This window comes from Heterocephalus glaber, unplaced genomic scaffold (genome assembly GCF_053883595.1).
Source record: "Heterocephalus glaber isolate CG9 unplaced genomic scaffold, H.glaber_assembly_v1.0 deba00000122, whole genome shotgun sequence".
Taxonomy (NCBI): Eukaryota; Metazoa; Chordata; class Mammalia; order Rodentia; family Bathyergidae; genus Heterocephalus; species Heterocephalus glaber.
The window spans coordinates 67,418,776-67,438,735 of NW_028258138.1; the positions used below are offsets into that span (position 1 = coordinate 67,418,776).

The 19,960-nt window shown below is 34.3% G+C and overlaps 1 protein-coding gene and 1 pseudogene across 2 annotated transcripts in view; both read right to left on the reverse strand.

Annotated features, from left to right (window-relative positions):
* The window catches only part of Lsamp (limbic system associated membrane protein), a 2,156,433-nt gene that overhangs the window by 1,604,091 nt on the left and 532,382 nt on the right, over nt 1–19,960 (reverse strand). The gene's annotated exons all lie outside the window — the stretch shown is intronic.
* Nucleotides 1–19,960, reverse strand: part of LOC147830465 (dnaJ homolog subfamily C member 14 pseudogene) — a 190,292-nt pseudogene continuing 170,332 nt past the window's right edge. Inside the window, exon 2 of the transcript XR_015452873.1 lies at nt 1–19,960. This exon is cut by the window's right edge and continues 166,864 nt beyond it. The product of XR_015452873.1 is annotated as a dnaJ homolog subfamily C member 14 pseudogene (transcript).

Consider the following 19,960-nt stretch of genomic DNA (forward strand, 5'->3'; position numbering starts at 1 on the left):
AATAAATGCACTGAGGAACACCAGGCTACTAGCTTGGCCCGAGATTCCTTTTTTTTTTTTTCAGGAGGAATAAGACAAGGACTTCTGGTGGGGCAAGATGGCAGCACGTCTTGGACTAGAACTGAGGAATGACTACCCATTGTACAACTCAGGCAAACCTAAATGAAGGCAGCTCACATTGCAGCAAAAGTGAAAACTTCTGAATGCTTGATTTCCTCTATCGTCTTTTAAGGATGGCATCATTGGTTTAAATACTTGTCCCTGACACTTCATTTTTCAAGAACATTTTTTAAGCAATGGCAAGTGTGATTGCAGAAAATATCTTGAAATTTTGTTTGCGCTTACTTTCACTCAGGCCTTTTAACAATTTATTTTTCACTGTCTGCCCTGTGTCCTTTATTATTGGTCGTGAAATGAAGGAATTTGACTCTGTAATACATATGAACAGTTAGCCACCAAATTGGAAATCAATGACTAATAGAATTTACAATGTCCAAATGGCAACTTCTTATAAGTCAAAAGGTAAGAAAAACCTAGTTCAGGATCATAGTACTCCGGATGGTTGAAGGCGTAATACTTAGAGTCATAGGGTATTTGTGTGAGATGAGCCTTAAGGATAATCCAGGCCAGTAATTCATAGACTTCATTGACTCTTGTCTCTCAAGTCCACAAGAGAAGTAAAGAGGATCAAAAATCAGTTTTCTAATATTTCAAAGTGCTAGCAGAAATTAACCATTTATTTTCAAAGGGTCTTCACAAGTACTCACATTATTGAATGACTTTTGTTGTCTTCCCCGCTGTTTTTATTCTTTTTAATATAGATTCAATTAAAAATCCTTGAATAAAAATTGGAAAAATAATTATTTATTGTAATTCAATAAGCAAAATATTTTCAAAACAGGTCCATGGATAGACTTTTTTTTCCAAAGGTGGTCCTTATCTTGAAAATACCAGCGTTGCATTTAATCCAATTGCCAAATTATATAAATGGAGGCCTAAAATAAGAGATGCTTGCCTAAGATCTTCTAAGTAATTATTGATTCAGGTGGAGCCAGAACCCAGATCTTAAAAATGTTAAATACATATTCTTTCTACATTATCACCCTATTAGATGGATTGCATAAGAAGACTCAGGAGTAGGAGATAAGAGAGATTTGGACCATAGCCCATAGAATTAAAATACAAGATAATCTTGGTTAATTTTCTTATGTGTTGTAGAGAATCTTATTCATCAAAACTGTATCAGTATAAAATAATGTAATAATATAATTGATTTATTGTTGCTCTAAAACAAAGTCTCCAATCTACTTGACATGTCTGAAGAGTTTGGCTTATGTACTTGTAATATCCTTCCTAATGTACTATTTATTGTTCTACCTTACCACTGAAACTCACATGGGATGTGATTTTTTAACCATTTTGTAAATATTATATCTGAGTGTGGATTAAAAAAAACAACAAACTATGTCAGCAGTGAGGCTGAGACTGGGCCACAGGTATCCATATTCTATGTTTATGGAAATCAATTTTATCAGTTTGACTGTAAGAAGTTTCTGGAAATGAAAGTGAGAAGCCGAAGGAAGAGAGAAAGGCAATGTGAAAGAAATATAAGACTAAGTAAAGATTTTTGAACATTTAAAAATACTTCCTTTTACTTTATGATAATCTTCGCATTGATTCAAATAGTTGAGACATCTCTGTGACACACTACTTCCCACAAGAATTGTGGTCCATTCATTAGCAACAAAGGTGTTGGGCAGCATTATTTGCCGTATCCATTCTGATGAATATTAAGAAAGATGTGTAATGTATACCCCAGTTAGTATAAATGCCATTGTAACTGACAATAGAGGTCATGGCCTTTACTCTTGGTGTTACCCTGATCTGAATGTCATTAAGGAGAGTCTAGTTCAGGTCAGTAGGTGGCCATGAATTCTAACTCCTGTCAATTCCAATAATAGTTTTAGATAGGGAGTATACTACTTATCTTTATTGGAATGAAAATGTGGATGTTTCCTTTTATATTTTCTAGGCCCCTTAATGTCTTCTTTTAATCTTTATTCATCGTCATTTATACCCAATTGTTCAATAGTAAGGCCTACCTATTAGGGAAGCTAAGGGATAATTTTGACATGCGTTATCACAGTGACTATAGGAATTTTATTCACTATCATTCATAATTATATTTAATTTTGTAAAGATTTGCATTGATATACATTTATAAATATTTTAAAAGTTACTAAGCAGCTAGGGAACTGGATGGTACAAGGAATAATTTGGTGTTAGAAGGTAAAATTATTGTTTTGATGGCATTTTCAAAAGAAATACATAATTATAGAGCCTTTATATTATAAAAGGCTTTTAGTAGTTCAAATATATTTTATGATGACATAGCTAGAATTGGACAATAAGAATGTGGTGTTAAATTATATTTTTAAAAAGAAGAACAAGGATCATTTCAGGGGAAAAAAAGACTACTGACCTTTAAAATATGCTTGAAAAGTTAAAAACCTGTAGTTTTGATATCATCAACTAAAATATGGAAAGCTGTCTGATTATAGGCACATAAGGAGGAAAAATAATTCTAATTTCAGTTTAGTTCTTACAAAATACATTATTAAAATACTACTTAGGTATATGTATTGGAGTCACTCAATACACTTCCAAATGTACCCAAATACTGTAGAGGCATTCTTTTCCCCCTTAAACACAATGTTCAAGTAACTAAGTTTTCACCACCTAAGAATGTGACGTCTGTTACTTCGGTGAATGTTCAGAAGTTATCAATTTTTAATTGTGGATAACTATTCATGAATTGTTCATGTTACAATTATAAGGCATGTACTTAAAATGCAAGTTTTGAACAACAAGAAGCACTTATTAATGAACAATGGTTTTAAAAGTGAGAATAAATTGTTATGTAACATAAGCTTCCAGATACAAGCTGTGGTCTTTACTATGAAGAATAGCTTAGACTGAAGGCAATACTGAATCTCATTCTTCATTTAAGATTCACCAAACCGCCACTAAACAAGTTAAGGGCTAGCTATTAGATTAAAGGTATTATTTATTTCAACTCTACTTTCCTATCTATCCAGTTTAACTGCTATTCTTTCAAGGAAATGTTCGGCTTTGTTGGTCTAATGTAGTTTTACTTCGTGTGATTTTTTTCTTAGCAAAAACATCAATGCACAAAAATAGCACCATTAGTATGATTATACTGGCAACAAAATTCCAATTTTACTAATTAATATCTCTTTTGCTAGATTGTAAAACCCAACTAAAACCAAGCATACACAATAGTTTTCTATCAATATTTTAATAAAATGTTTCAGTTACCTAAGCAGGTTATCTCTTTGGCGGAAAGCCAAGAAAATGGGTGACTGAGAATGGCTTGATTGAAAGAGTGAAAAGGTGTAACATGATGAGTTGATACATCACTAGGTTTCCATCTACATAGAAGATTGAGTTCCGGCCTGTGTTTAGTGGTATGTCCTTTCCTTATGAGCTATGTGACCTTGGAAAAGCTACAGCACATTTTAATCTTCAATTTCTCCACTTATGAAATGAGTAGTGGTAAGATCTGGATCACAGCCTTATTGAGAAAATTATATGTGACGATATACATAAAGTTCTTAGCATAGTACTTAACATTTTGTAAGTACTCCTAATATGAGATCATTATTCATTGATGAATATAGAGGTCATGAATGCTGAACAAGTGATCAGAAATATTCAAACTAGTGTCAAATTTAAGATTACAGGAATGCTAAAATCATTTAGATGAGATTTGCAAGGTTTTATGTTGACATATGCAAAAGCAGCTCATACTTATCAAACACACGCAGACACAGACATGGACACACACACGTATACACAATTTTCCATAAAATTCACAGATGAGAACATCAAATTTTACAGAGTATGGCTCAGTTATTCTTGTAACTTCTGGATAATTTCCTTTGAAAATACTTCATTCCCCACACCAAATAGTGATATAGTTTCTCTTGCATGTGTAAAAACTCTGGGGCCCAGGAGATGCTATGTGTGTCTCTACATCCAAGAATCTTTTTAACAGATGATACTAATGTGGACCCCAAAATGAAGAGTTGCTACTAAATATAGAGATCATTCCATAAAAAACATAAGAATTCATGCCCAGAAAGCCATTTCATATATCCATAAATATGTTTCCTTAGGCTATAATTACACTACTTGGGGACATACTGTATTAAAAATTTCATGGGTAGTCATCTGAAATATCCACATACCATTAAGCATTGAGGGCACTTAACATGTTGTGATGTCTGTAAATTTCTAAAAACAGATCTAAGCAACTTAGAAGAAAGGAAAAACAAACAGTAGCCTTTTGGATTCCAGTTCTGCATTCACAGTGATAGTTTGAGTTGAAGAATAAGACAATTGGTAGAAAGCATTGGCAGAATCATTCACAAAAACATAAACCATCTTCTCCTTGAAATAATAGAGCATGATCTTCCTAAGCTAAGACTTTTTGAGAAAACTCACAAATTATGCCATCTTACTTTTGTGAGGGGAAGTAGGTATGAGGAGAGTTTCTGAAAAGCATCTCTTTGTTCATTTGTAGAAATAACTCATGCTCTTGAACAAAATCAAATATCTCCCATCCTGCTGTAAAGTAAATACTGACGTAAGACAAAAAGGCAGTACCTGGAGAATCTAAATGCCTCATACTTTGATTAAAAATGCTTTCGTCAATTACAGATTGATTTTGTAGCTCATTACAGTGATGGATGTCTGGGCAGGCGGAGGTGGTATTTTACCACTTGGCCTGAACGTGTACTTTATTAGTAGAAGATGGTAAAATTACAATTATTTTCCAACACTCATGCATGTACCTAAACTGACCCAGTGGGTGCCACTGGGATAACTTGAAAGAATGAAATCAGGCAGAATGGCCAAAAAGAACAGTATGAGAGCCTCTTTAAAAAGAAAACATGTTGAACAAATATTTCTCAATAACCTACCAAGATTCTTGCTATTTGATCAGTCACATTGAGCTACATTAGCCAGGTTTAGAAGTAAACTACAGGGTTTAGCAGGCTGCAGCAAGGATTATACAAGTGCATTTGTGTACTAGTATTCATATTTAAGCAACATATTTCTATATAATATATGTAGGTAGTTTCATCCCCACATACAGATGCAAATGAAGTTTTGCTCCCTTAAATATCAGAAGCTGTTAGAAGCTGTGGGAAAATCAAAGGATATGCATAAGAGCTGAAGGGGGAAGAAATCAATATTCAATAATGTCTGGGAAAAAAAAAACGGTAATTCATCTCACTTTGTAACACATTCATATCGTGCTCTTAAGTGACCTGAATTTCTGGAGTCACTGTGTGGTTTCTTACTCTGATATCCTTGGTTTGTTCTCAATAAATTCTCTTATGGTCACCTATGAATGACTATATGTCAATAATAGTCATGTGGCCAAAGTAGCAATAACCATCAGATACAGAATATATGAATCTTCCATGTGATAACCCTACCAATTTTAACACTAGAATCTAAAAACGTCCCCTGAAAGGCTCATTGAATTGGGGGCTTGGTTACCAGTTAATGGGATTTTGGAAAGTGACTGGATCATGATGGGTCTAATTCATCAAGTGTATGAATCCACTGATGAATTCATTAGTTGAACTAGCGTAATAGGAGATAGAACCTAATTGGACAAAGCAATCCACTAGGAAAATGTCTTTGAATGATATATTTTGGCGCTGGTTCCTCTCTCCTCTCTCTCTCCTTTGGGGCCATGATATGGGCATCTTTCTTCCTCCTCACCCTGTTGCCATGATTTTTCTGCCTTGCCACAGGCCTAAAAGTAAGAGAGCCAGCTGACTATGTACTGATATCTTTGATACTCTCAGCGAAAATAAACCTTTCCTTCTTTAAGCTGTTGATGTCAGATATATTGTCACATCAATAGAAAGATAAGTGACACACATCTGCAATAAACTGATGATAATATTCAATTAAAATATTCATATAAGAAAATTGATGCTTAGTATTAGGAAGGAAAATATTACCTGAGACTGATAGTAGCAGACTTACAATAAAGAAGAAAAGCTCATTTCAAGTTGATAATTGGAAGACCTGCCTATACTATAACTACAGCAATATTGGTCATATCTATACAATTGCTCTTCATACTAGTGCACCAAGAACACAAACCTATTTGTGACCTACTTTCATGGTGATATATCTTTTTCTGCTAGTTTTTCAGAATCCCCATACTGTGAAATGAAACTATAGTGACAAAAATACTTCATGTAATGAAATACCAAAAAATTTAAGTTAAAATAAGGTAGCAAAACATAGGTTTGAGGCATAAAATCTGATCTACGCTTATAATTCAAGTAAAAAGGGACAACGGAATATTGTTAGAATATCTAGATCATTTTAGTAACGAATTGTATTTGGCATCAAAGACCAGGTTGAAATCTAATTTTTCTTATTTCTTTTAGTATAGTGGCAGTAAAGAAATAGAAAGTGCTCATAAAACCTGCAAAATATACAAGCTGAGAACAGATGCCTTAAAAAGAAAGAAAATAGACAAAACCAACTTTGGGACATTGAATTTCATACAAAATCTTCATATTTAGATATGTCAAATTAGCTAGAATTTGAATCATCAATATAATACCCATTTAGGGTGGCTTATTTCTGTGCCAAAGTACAGAAATTGGAGAAGTGTGATATACAATTGGTTTTCACCATAAAAAATTCCAGCACAAGTCCTGCTGATGGGATAAAATTTGAAAGAAGAAATAGTACTGTCAGCAATAAAAAGTGCTTAGGGCAGCAACAATGGCAGCCATCTTAATGGTCCCAGGCTTCTGGCTCCAACGTTGCCTGGTGTCTACCCCACATATAAAGATGATTTTAATTATCAGCTGCCAGCAAGAAGTATCATTTGGAGAAACAAGACAAATAAATATTCATCCCAGCGTTGAAAATGAGGAACGAAAAGGCTCTCAGTTTCTCAGCTCATAGGTTGCTAAGACTAAAAGTCTTATACACTCTTTCTTCAGAAGAGAAAATAAGGGCCTGGGATTTAGCTCAGTGGTTTTGCCGCCTGCTGCACAAGCGCAAGGACCCAAGTTTGATCCCGAGTACCAAAAAAAGAAAAAAAAAGAAACAGAAAAGAGAATAAACTGACACTGGAGGTTGCTTCCTATGTCATATTTGTGGTGGGATCTGACAATTGATTTGATGGCATCCTGGCTTCCTTTCTCCTCTGCTAATCTTATACTCCACAATACTCTTACTCTCCTTCCACTTAGGATTCAGCTTTATGTAACTGAAAGCAGATACGCATGTGCATCGGCAGGATTTCCGAGAGGAATACAACAGCACTTTTTCTTCTCACCTAGGCCTTAGACTTTTTTATAGCTAAGAGGATAAGGTCCCTTCTACTGCAAAAAGTGAGTCCATTTCTTTCTTCTTTTATTGCGGCAATATCAAAGATACTCAAAGATGTAATTTTGAACCCATAGTCCTAGTACTCAAGAAATTTTAACAAACTTGCCTCTATTAAAACACTTGCCATGATGCATTTAATTTCTGTTTCACTGGTTTCTCTCTACTCTACCTGTAATAGTTAATATATTATAGGTTCATAGGAAGTGCTCAGTAAATTTTTAAAAAAATTTTATTTTATTGGTGCATTTTAGGTATACAATATAATGACATTCATCATTGGAAATTTGCACATTTACATAGTTTCTCTTGGTTCTTATTTTTCCCCCTTCCCCTGCCCTCCCTTCAATCCCTCCATCTCTCCCTATTTACAAAGACTTTGTTTCCATTTTTTCATTTTCTCATATTAATTCCATTCCCTTCTTTCCTTTCCCCTACCCCTCCCACTTCCCCTTCCCCTTTCCCCCTTTTCTTCCTATTTCACATTATCTATTATACTTTTTAGACCCTATTTACACTTTCAGTTTCTCACACTAGAGAAACTATTCGGTATTTACACGTGTGTCCTATTTATTTCACTTAAGAGTATCATCTCAATGTGCATCCCTTTAGCTATAAATGTCTCTAATTTCTCATTTTTTATGGCTGAGTAGCACTCCATTAAAAAAAAAACAACACATTTTCTTTATTCAGTCTTCAGTTGATGGGCATTTGGGCTGTTTCCAAGTTTTAGCTATTACAAACTGTGCTGCTATGAATATGGGTGCACATATACCACTGTGGTATGATTCTTTTAATTGTTTGAAGAAGATCCCCAGCAGGGGAATATCTGGGTCAAATGGGCCCTCTAATCCTAGTTCTTTGAGGTATCTCCTTACTGATGTCCACAGTGGTTGCTCCTATCTACACTCTCACCAGCAGTGGAGCAGGGTTCCTCTTTCACCATAGCCCCACCAACATTTGTTATTGGTTGATTTCATGATAGCAGCCATTCTTCCCAGGGTGAGGTGGAATCTCAGTGTTGTTTTCATTTGCATCTCTTGAATGACCAGTGATGTTGAACATTTTTTCATGTGTTTATTTGGTATTTCTACTTCTTTGTCTGAGAAATGTCTGTTCATTTCAGATGCCCATTTTTGAATTGGGTCTTTATATTTGGGAGATCTAATTTTTTTAAGTTCTTTATAGATTTGAGATAGTAGATCTTTATCTGAGGGACAGCAGGTGAAAATTTTTGCAGACATTGTGGGTTGTCTCTTCACACTGCCTGTGGTTTCTCTTGCTGTGCAGAAGCTTTTTAGTAAGAAGAGATCCCACTCGTTGATTGTTTGTGCTAGTTCACGGGCAACTGAGGTTTTGTTCATAAAATCTTTTCCTATGCCAATGTCTTCAAGAGTTCTTCCTAAACTTTCTTCAAGCCGGTTTAGTGTTTCTGCTTTAATATTTAGATCTTTAATCCATTTTGATTTTAGTTTATTGCATGATGAGAGATATAGGTCTAGTTTTAGTCTTCGGCAAGTTGAAACCCAATTTTTCCAGCACTATTTATTAAAGAGGCTATCTTTCCTCCAGTGATGGTGTTTGCTCCTTTGTTGAAGATGAGGTGGTTGAGTGTGTCTGGAGTTGTTTCTGCATCTTCTAATCTGTTCCACTGGTCCTCAGGTCTGTTTCTTTGCCAGTACCATTCTGTTTTTATCACAGTAGCTTTGTAGTATAGTTGCAGGTTGGGGGTTGTGATACCCCCTGACATGTCTCTGTTACCTAGAATTGCTTTTGCTATTCTGGGTCTCTTCTTGTTCCAAATGACTTTTTGGATTGTTTTCTCAAGGTTCATGAAGTATGCTGCTGGGATTCCAACTGGGATTGCATTGAATCTATACAGCAATTTTGGAAGTATGACCATTTTCACTATGTTGATCCTTCCTATCCAGGTGCAAGGAATGTCTATCTATTTTCTGATATCGACTTCAATCTCTCTCTTCAGAGAGCTATAGTTTTCACAGAAGAGGTTTTGATTTCTTTTGTTAGGTTGATTCCTAGGTATTTCAGTTTTTTGGATGCTATTGTGAAAGGAATTATTTGCCCTATTTCTTTCTCAGTGAGTCTGTTGTTCATGTAGAGGAAAGCTGTTGATTTTTGTGTGATAATCTTGTATCCACTACTTTACTGAATTTGGTTATTAAGCCTAGAAGATTTTTGGTGGAGTTCTTGCAGTCTTCTGTATAGAGTATCATGTCATCTGCAAATAATGACAATTTCAATTCTTCATTTCCTAACTTTATTCCTTTTATTTGCTTCTCTTGTCTAATTACTGTGGCTAATGTTTCCAAAACTATATTGAACAAGAGTGGTGATAGTGGACATCCTTGTCTTGTTCCTGATTTGAGTGTGAAGGATTTCAGTTTTTGACCATTTAGTATGATATTGGCTGTTGGATTTTCATAGACGGCTTTTATCAGATTGTGGTAGAGACCGTTTATTCCAATTTTTGTAGGGTTTTTATCATAAATGAGTGTTGGATTTTGAATCCCTCTTGGTCAGGGTGTATGATTTTCTTGGTGATCTTCTGCATTCTATTTCCCAGTATCTTATTAAGGATTTTTGCATCTATGTTCATTAGTGAGATTGGCCTATAGTTCTCTTTTTTGGTTGGGTGTTTCTCTGCTTTGGGGATCAAGGTGATGCTTGCTTCCAGGAATGAATTGGGGAGTATTGCTTCCCTTTCAATATCACTGAAGAGTTTAAACAGTAGTGGCAGTATTTCCTCTCTAAATGTCTTGTAGAATTCAGCAGTGAAGCCATCAGCACCTGAGCTTTTCCTAGTTCATAAGCTGTTAATTGCATTTTCAATTTCATTGATTGATATTGGGTTGTTTAGAATTTTTAGGTCTTCTTCATTCAACTTTAGTAGTTCATATGTACCTAGGAATCTGTCCATTTCTTCTGTGTTTTCCATCTTATTGGTGTGTAGGTTCTCAAAGTAGGTATTGATGAACCTCTGAATTTCTGCTCAGCCCATTGTAATTTCATCCTTTTCATTCCTAATTGCATGGATTTGGGCCTTTTCTTTCCTTTTTCTGACAAGGCTGGCTAAGGGTTTGTCAATTATTTTTATTCTTTCAAAGAACCGGTGCTGCTACATTGATTTTTTTTGTATCATTCTCTTAGTCTCCATTGCACTGACTTTTGCTCTGATCTTTATATTTTCCTCCCTTGTATGAGCTTTGGGTTTGTCCTCTTCTTTTTCTAGAAGCTTGAGGTCCACCATCAGATTGTTTAATTGGGCTCTCTCTGTTTTCATAATATGAGTATTCACTGCTATGAATTTCCCTTGTAAGACTGCTTTCATTGTGTCCCATGGATTCCGATATGTTGTATTGTCATTGTCATTTAATTGAAGGAACTGTCTGATTTCTTCTTTAATTTCGTCTACGACCTATTGGTTATTCAGAAGTGTGTTGTTCAATTTCCATGTGTTTATGAAATTTTTGCAGTTTCTTTTGCTATGGATCTCCAATTTCATCACACTATAGTCTGACAATATATGAGGGATAACTTTAATTCCTTTTCACTTACCTAAAAATGTTTTATGAGTGAGTATGTGGTCTATTTTGGAGAATGACCCATATGCAGCTGAAAAGAATGTGTATTCTGATTTTGAGGGGTTGAATACTCTATAAACATCCGTTAAGTTCATTTGTTCAAGAGTTTGATTGAGTTCTAGTATTTCATAGCTTGTTTTTTGTCTAGTTGATCTACCTATTTGTGATAGTGGGGTATTGAGGTCGCCCACTACTATTGCATTAGTGCTTGTATGATTTTTTCGTATCCGTTAGTATTTGTTTTATATAGTTGGGTACACTAGTGATTGGTGCATAGATATTTATGATTGTAATCTCTTCCTCTTGGATTCTTCCCTTTACAAGGATGTAGTGTCCTTCTTTTGTAGTCTCTCTTAATCAGTGTTGGTTTGAAATCCACTTGATCTGCAAAGAGGATAGCTACTCCTGCTATTTTTCAGGTTCTTGTTGCATGGAGTACAGTTTTCCATCCTTTAACTTTCAATCTATGAGTTTCTTTTTGAATTAAGTGTGTTTCTTTTATGTAGCATATTGTTGGATCTTGCTTCTGGACCCATTCTGCCAGTCTATTTCTTTTGATTGGTGCGTTGAGACCATTAATATTGATGGTTATAACTGATACATATTGACTTATCGTTTTCATGACTTTTTCTTTTTGTTGGATTTTCCCCCTTTGCTTTTAATTTCTTGTCATGCCTGGTAAATTCATTCTGCTGGGATTCCTGGGGTTGTGATCCTCATTGTCTTTTCCTAGGATTTTGTCTAAAATTTTCTGGAGTGCTGGTTTGGGATTCATGAAGTTCCTAAAGTGCTCTTTGCCATGAAAGTATCTTACTTCTCCATCAATTTTGAAAGATAGTTTTGCAGGGTACATCAATCTGGGTTGGAGGCTATTTTCATTTAGAGCTTGAAATACTTCACCCCAAGCTCTTCTTGTCTTGAGGGTTTGTGTTGAGAAGTCTGCTGTGATTCTGATTGGCTTTCCTTTGTATGTGATTTGTTTCTTTTCTCTAACTGCTTGTAGAATTTTGTTCTTCTGTTGGGTTTCTGGAATCTCAACAATTACATGCCTATGTGTAGACTTTTTTTGATCAAGGCTATTTGGAGTCCTATATGCCTCAATTATCTGTATCTCAAGTTCTTTTCCCCTGCTTGGGAAGTTTTCTGCCATCACTTCTGTGAATAGTTGTTTTTTTTTTTAATCTCATCTGCACTCTCTCCTGTTTCATCATTGACTCCAAACAGTCTTATGTTATTCTTCTTTGCATTGTCTAGCAGGTGATGGATTGATTTCTCATGGTGCCTTACACTTTTAAAGCAATTTTTCTTTTCCTGGTCACTAATTCCAATCTTATCTTCTATATCTGAAATTCTGTCCTCACATTGGCTCATTCTGCTGTGTAGACTTTCAAGGGAGTTTTTAATCTACTGGAAATCTGTTTGCATCCATTTTATGGATTCCATTTGTTTCCTATGTTGAGATTCCATTGTGTTCCTGAGCTCCTCCCTTAATTTATTAATCATGTCTTGTACTATAAGCACAATCTCTGTTGTTATCTGAGAAATTATTTCTGATTTCCTTTTTTCCCAATCCTATTTTGTTGCCAGTTCAGGGAGTCCAGGTGGTTGAGTATCAGATTGTTCCATCACATTTCCTTTTGGGGTTGCTGTAGGTGTTCTGGAAGTCTTGTTTTGAGGCTTGTTTATGCATCTTCTCATTTCAGTGGGGCTGGGGTGGGGGGTATGCTGTTGGTGCCCACTCAGCTCACCTCCTCTGTGCTGGGAGTGGTGGTAGGTTGCCCTGGAAGCCTCCCACTCTGCACTGGGAATTGTGGCATGTTGACTCGGAAACCTCCTCTGTGGTGGGAGCTATAGCACGTTGACCCTGAAGCCTCCTCTGTGCTGGGAGCAGTGGTAGATTGGCCTGGAAGCCTCCTACTCTGCACTGGGAGCTGCGGCACATTGACCTGGAAGCCTCCTCTCAGTGCTCAGTAAATGTTAAATGCATGAATATTTAATTGACAATTCCTTTCTTATCATTTATGTATATAAGTGACAACAAAGTATATAATTATATTAGAACTTGAATTCTTTTTTTAAGACACAAATTAAAGCACATAATTTTATAATTTTAGATTTCCCAGGCTTCTTAAGAGATCTCCTAATATAGAGAAACATTAGGAATAGAGTATGAAACATATGGAAAAGATATTAATGGTGTTACTGCTGATAATACAATCATGAAAGTAGCAGCTGAAATGATGCAAACTGGTACATGGTAGCACAGATTCAATTTAACAGAAATGAAGTATATAATGGAAAATGAAAACTTCTAAAACTTCTATCATTCTTTTACTATACATGAATCTAAGATAATTGCTCCAATACCAGATTTATACCTCACTAGAATGAGCCTGTCACAAAACCTCCTAAGCAATAGTCCCTCTTCTTGTAGTAATGAGTGTACAGGTAATGAAAAGACTCAGATTATAGTTGAATACATCTGTGTAATTACCATATACAAGAAGTTTAAGCAAGCCATTTTCCTTCATCTATATGTGGCCTAAAGCCTGATTCAGAAGACAAGTTGACAACTCTTACAAGTTAAAGGCAATTCTCTGCCCAATAAAATGCCTATTTGTTGGTATTATGGAAGTTATTTGCTGGAGTAACTTCAAACTTGAAAGGAATCTGACTTTATCTGTCAAGAGGGCTCGATTACACCACACTGAGAAAGTGGTAGCCTACCTTAATCTACTGGATTGAAAAGAAGTCCACATAAAATTTATTAAGGATTTCATTTATTAAAAAAAGACAGACAGACAGTTAAAGCAATTGTGTAAACTTGTGTAAAGTTGCTACAATTTCTAATTTACCTTTGACATTTGAGTCTACTCTCAAAGTAATAGAAATTCAGAAGGAAAATGGAAAATAAGAACAACACTGTGAATCTATTAAAATCCATCTATAGCCTATGGTGAGTTTATTACACAGATGAGATATGATTGAAAAATATAATGAATGTTTAGATTTTCTGAAAAAAAATTACTACAGTAAAAGATATATTACTATTAATCCTACTCATAACGCCTATCACTTTAAGTACATTTATTCTAATCTTCTTGCCAGTTTCTGAAGCATTTTTGAGTGTCTTGGCTCCTTCAGCGTTCTGAGTAGATTCAAAAAATTTTCTTTTCCTGGTCATTCTGACTTTGGGGATGGTGGTAGACCCGGTGAATAAAGTGAGTGAGAACACACCATAAAATTTGCCTTTTTTTGGATAGAACTTGGCAGCAGCATTCACTGTTTTTGAGCACACCTCATAGAAACACTCATTGAAGGGGACTTCCAAAACTTTTTTAGAAAGTGACAAGAACAAGGGCATAAGTGTATTTAAATAAGGGGAAGATATTTTTTTTTGAGGGGGGTGGTACCGGGGATGGAACTTGGGACCTTGCACTTGTGAGGCAGGTGCCAGAACCATTGAACTAAATTCCCTGCCCAAGGGGAAGATTTTTGGAAGGGATTAATAACAATGAGCCTTTTACTGTAATAAACATTTTATTTAAACATTTACTGTATTTTTCAGTAACTTCTTGTGCATGCAGGCAGTAGAACACAGCACTTATGAATGATGTTTGAAATCAAACTGTTGGCTTTTATCACTTACAAGTTATAACATGTTGTGAAAATAAATATTTTCTACCTATCCATCAGCAAAATATAGATAATATCACCTGTAACAAACCTACATGTCACAGGAAATGTCAACCCTGTCAACAGTGGGTCACAGGCAGAGTAGTGGACACACTCTAACCCTGGTGCAGCCATTGAGGGATTAATTTGCACAGAATTTTAAGACAATAATAAAATCAACTAACAATTGGTCTACTTTTTATTATAACTATGGACTTGACAATTTTAAATAATTCCAGTTATAAAAATATTCCTATTCTTAGGTGTAGAAAAACTCCTCTGTTGTACTATATCACTGAGGCCTTATCCTACAAATATGCTAATAACAAATTTGATAACGGAAATAAATATATATGCCTAAATATCCAGTTGATCATATTACCATATTTAGGAATAAAATCATAAGCATTTGAGAAATATAAAACAGTCTCTTTCAGTTCACTACCGATATTTCAGGAAGGAAAATGCAGGAAGCCTGTTAATTATACCTTGGTCTTTACTAAACTTCTACCCATCATTCTTTAACTGTCAATCTAGTTAAATCTAGTCTGCTTTCTGGTTTATTGAGATATAAAGAGGAGAAATAGAATCATACTACATTTGTAAATTATTTTCAACTTCTCAGATATAATGTACTATGGATGTGTATGATATTTTTAAGCTACAAATAACAAAGGCAAAATAATGTTTGAACTTCTCAAAAGAAATTTTACAGAAATAAAGGCACCACCATTGATTCTGTACTTCTCTCTCATCATTACTCTGTTAATTATTCTCAAGATCACTTATTTTTTTCTTGCCATTTTTTTAAGTTGATGAGATCATTAAATTTATCAGCTATCCAAATACATTTGAAGATTATTAAGACTCTAAGATGCATTTAAACTGGAAATAGAGGAGGAATAGAACTCACTTTAAAAGAAATTAAAGTAATAAAGCAAAATGGGTACCATTTTAAGTACGCATTAACTAGAACATAAGAGAGAAAATCGGAATGGAAATCTCAGAGAAATAAACATGTGAACCATACCCTATTTTTCACACACAAGCATTAGTCCAGCAATTAGATCACCAGAATATATGTTAAAAACACTTCAAAGGGAAATACTTAAAAACTCTATTTTCTAATTTTAAAGACAGAGTCTCACTAAAATCTCAATTTGTGTGAAGGATTCATTTAAGTGATTGAGATAATGCTTTCATTTATTGATGGTAAATCTTAATTCATTTCCTCCATTTAGCAACTGCAAGTCTTTGGATTGGGTATGACACAAAATACTTCATATAAAATAATCTGATTCATGACATTTTTATCTCCTGTAAATTGAATCGACACACATTTTTTTAAACTGGAGATATTATTCTTGAAGAATGTGAGTTGCTTGCTAAATTTTTAAAAATGTCTTTATTTAAAGATGTTGGCCAGTTGCTGGAGTTAATGATGATAAATGAACTTGGAATTAAATTTTTAATAAACTGGGTTGACTTTAGCGATAGGCAGAGACTAGCTATCTACATGGTGGGATTTGAGATGCCTGAAACATTACCTGCATTAAAAATATTTTATTAGGTACTAAGGTTATGAAACCTTCATTCAGAGTTACTTCTTTAAACCACTGGTACCATACAATCATACTAACATACTCAGAAGGGAGATATAAAGGGGTAGCACTTTAGTAACTGTTAAGTTTATTAACTTCATATACAATGCAGTGGTTTTGTAAATCAAAAAGTGTTGAAAATACAAGGTTCTACCCAAGTCTTAAGTGGAACAACCAAGAGTGAAGGGTGTATCATTATGAGAGAAAGGTACTAAAGTAGGGTATTTAAAAAAAAGTTCATAAGGCTAGCCAAGATACTAAACTAACATAGAAGAAATAAAATACTTTTATAAACAATTGTCTTTATTTCCATTGACTTTGTTTTTTGCATTTGTGTCAGAATACTAATAACAGTTGACCCAAAGGATGAAAATACACTTCCATAAAAGAAAACACTTAAATTCTGTCAGAAACTTGCATAGGGTATATTATACAGCTCTGCAAATGAAAAGTATAAAATGTCTTACAGACAACATTAATTTCAACATTTACAATTTACAAAACTGAGTTGTTGATTTATGCAAATTAGGTTCAATAGCAGTGTTCCCCCTTATTTATAGGAGTAACTTCCAAGACCGTTAGCTGATGCCTGAAACTGGATTGAGTCAAATCCTCAACTTACGAGTTTTTCTTTCTTTATTAAACTGAGAACTTACAGGCTTTCACTTAAAGGAAGCACTTTATAGATCCTATTTGACATCTTCAAATTGCCAGGATCATTATTTTTGTTCTTTTGGTTACATTATTATGCAAAATAAGGTTTACTTGAACAGAAGTACTACAATACTTTGGTAGCCAATCTGATGACTGAGAGGGCTATTCAGTGACTAACAGGTAGGTACTGTATGCCATATGGATATGTTGAACAAACTGAAGGTGCATGACCTGTGCAGGACAGAGTAAGATGCATGAAATTTCCCTGTGCTATTCAGAATGAAGGCCATTAAAATCCTATCAATAGGGCCGGGGATTTAGCTCAGTGGTTTCGCCGCCTGCTGCACAAGCACAAGGACCCAAGTTCAATAGCCGGTAACAAAAAAAAAAAAAATTAAAATCCTATCAATAGTTTACTTTATGGAATTTTCTACTTGAATGCTTTAGATTGTGGATAATTTTTTTTTACTGAAATTACAAAAAGCAAATCTGTTGATAGGGAGGGGTCTACTGTATTATTTCCTGTTAATATAATGGGTACAATCTAATAACAAATATAATTGCAAAACATTCAATATCAATATATATTTGAAAATAGTAACTTTTCCACAGTATCTTCATGTATTTACAAGATGTGAGGCATGTACCTGAAATATAATTTTGATATAGGCTCCATTGATTCTAAATGACTGCCATTTAACTAAAAAGTAATAATTTTATAATTATTTATACTATTTTCATGTGTTGGTAGTATTCATTTGTTGAGATTATGACTTCATGCAAAATCTACCACCTAATCCATGCACAAAATGAATACACTGCAATTGAAATGAGAGTATTTCAAATATATTCAAATTATCACAGATAATGGATTTTTAATGTAGTCATTAGAGAAGAATCTAGTGATCTAGTGCTGATTTCTTACTGGATTTTCCTTGAGCATTGGTAGAATCACGTGTAGATGCTTGATTAAAAACTCTATACTTTGAGTATGAAGCAAATTGGTTGGAAACAGCCTTTCTGAGCTGCTAAACTAGGGTAGCATCCTCGAATTAGCATAGTTGAAAGTGAAGACTCTGTAGGAAATCATCTTTTTCAAACTCTATGTCCTATTTGGGATTTAAAGTAACATCAGAGGCTAGCTACCAGAAGCAACTGGGAAATCTCTCTTTGACTGAATTTATTTAACAAATTTAGCTAGGACTTTCCTAAACATGCCTTCAGAGATATGACAGAAGGAATCAGAGAAATGCAAGAGAAGCATGTAGTATGGCTACCATTTTCTCCATAGGTCTTGCTCAGGTGCTAAATAAAGACTTTGGTCTTTGAACTGCCTAACCCAGGCTTTTCCCTTAAGTAAAGAACACTCAATAAATGTGGTCATGTAAAATAATAATTTATGATGCTGGTGATTAAAAACAAATACCAAACCAAGACTGGAATTAGGTCAAAACCAAGTTTGATATATAACAGGTTATAGGTATATGAGATATTATTATAAATCATAAGCTTATGTATATATAACCATAATAATTATATTTATTTGTTTGTTTTTCTTAGCAGTGTTTCCATTGTCTCATTTTTTCACAATTAATAAAGAAATATTAATTAAATTAGGTAATCACATTATTCTTAGTGAATATATTTTAACAGAAACAATGCACTTTTAAGGAGATATAACCTCATTTCAGGTGAGAGAGGTCAAAATAATCAGGCTTGATGGTAAAAAACAATTGGAATATACTTCTATTTTTACTTCACAACATCTATTAGACGCACAAACTATTTTCTCTAACAAGTCTCCAGACACGCAAAAATAAGGGCATTTAATAACTGCTCTCGCTTTCTTTTTTTCTGACTCCCAGTGGGATCAAAACAAAGTTCTATGGGAGCTGAATCAAGATATAATACCTGAATCCTTTATACTAAAATTACATTGTAATTATTTTCTTAATATATGAAAAGCAAACATACTCACAACAACATATATGTACAAAACACAAAGATTGTAGTTCTTGCCAGGAATGGTGGCATATACCTGCAGTCCCAGAACACAGGAGGCTGAGGTAGGAGGATCACCATGAGTTTGAGTCCAGCCTAGGTTATACAGTGAGATCAAGCCCAGCCCAAACTATACAGTGAGATCTGGTCTCAAATAAATAAATAAATAAATAGATAAATACATAAATACATAAATAAATTAAATAAAATTGTAGTGCTTGATACTTCTTACAAATTTCTATACCTACTGGTATATAAACAGCCAAGATCTGGAAACAGCATTGCCATCACTCAGAAACCCTTCACGTTTGTTTCTAATTATTATCTTCTTCTTCCAACTTCTGCCAGGAGAGATTAAATTGTCTCTAACGTATTTAAAATAAATGGAATTAGGTTTCCTTTGCTCAGTATCATGTTATAAAATTTATTCATCTATTGTAGCAATACATTCTTTCCACTGTTACCTAGTATACTATTTTGTGAGTATAACCCAATGTATTTAAAATTATAGTTGAAATTTTTGTATCTGGAAAAAATTAGCTGAATATAACATAGATACATAAATGTTTTAAAAGGTAATATCCCATTTTATTAAAGAAGAGGGTTTGAGAGGAGGCACAAAAACAACCGTTTCCAATCAAAGTCACATTTTAAACAAGATAAATTCAATACTCAACACCAATTGAGTCCTTAATTAATAACTGTGAGTACTCAGTTTTAAATGTGATTAACCATGCCAAGTTTCTTTTTGTAAATATAATAGCAATGGCACCGATATTAGTGGAATTGATAAATATTAATTGAGAATTAAGTTGTTGATAATGAAAAAAAGTTCTGAATCATGAATTCAACCTCAGGAGGACAAGCCCATTAATGCCTATATTAGATATATTCTCAAAAATGATAGGGAACTTTGGTCAATAAGAATTTATAATAATTCAACTAATCACTAGGAAAGCATTTTCAAAT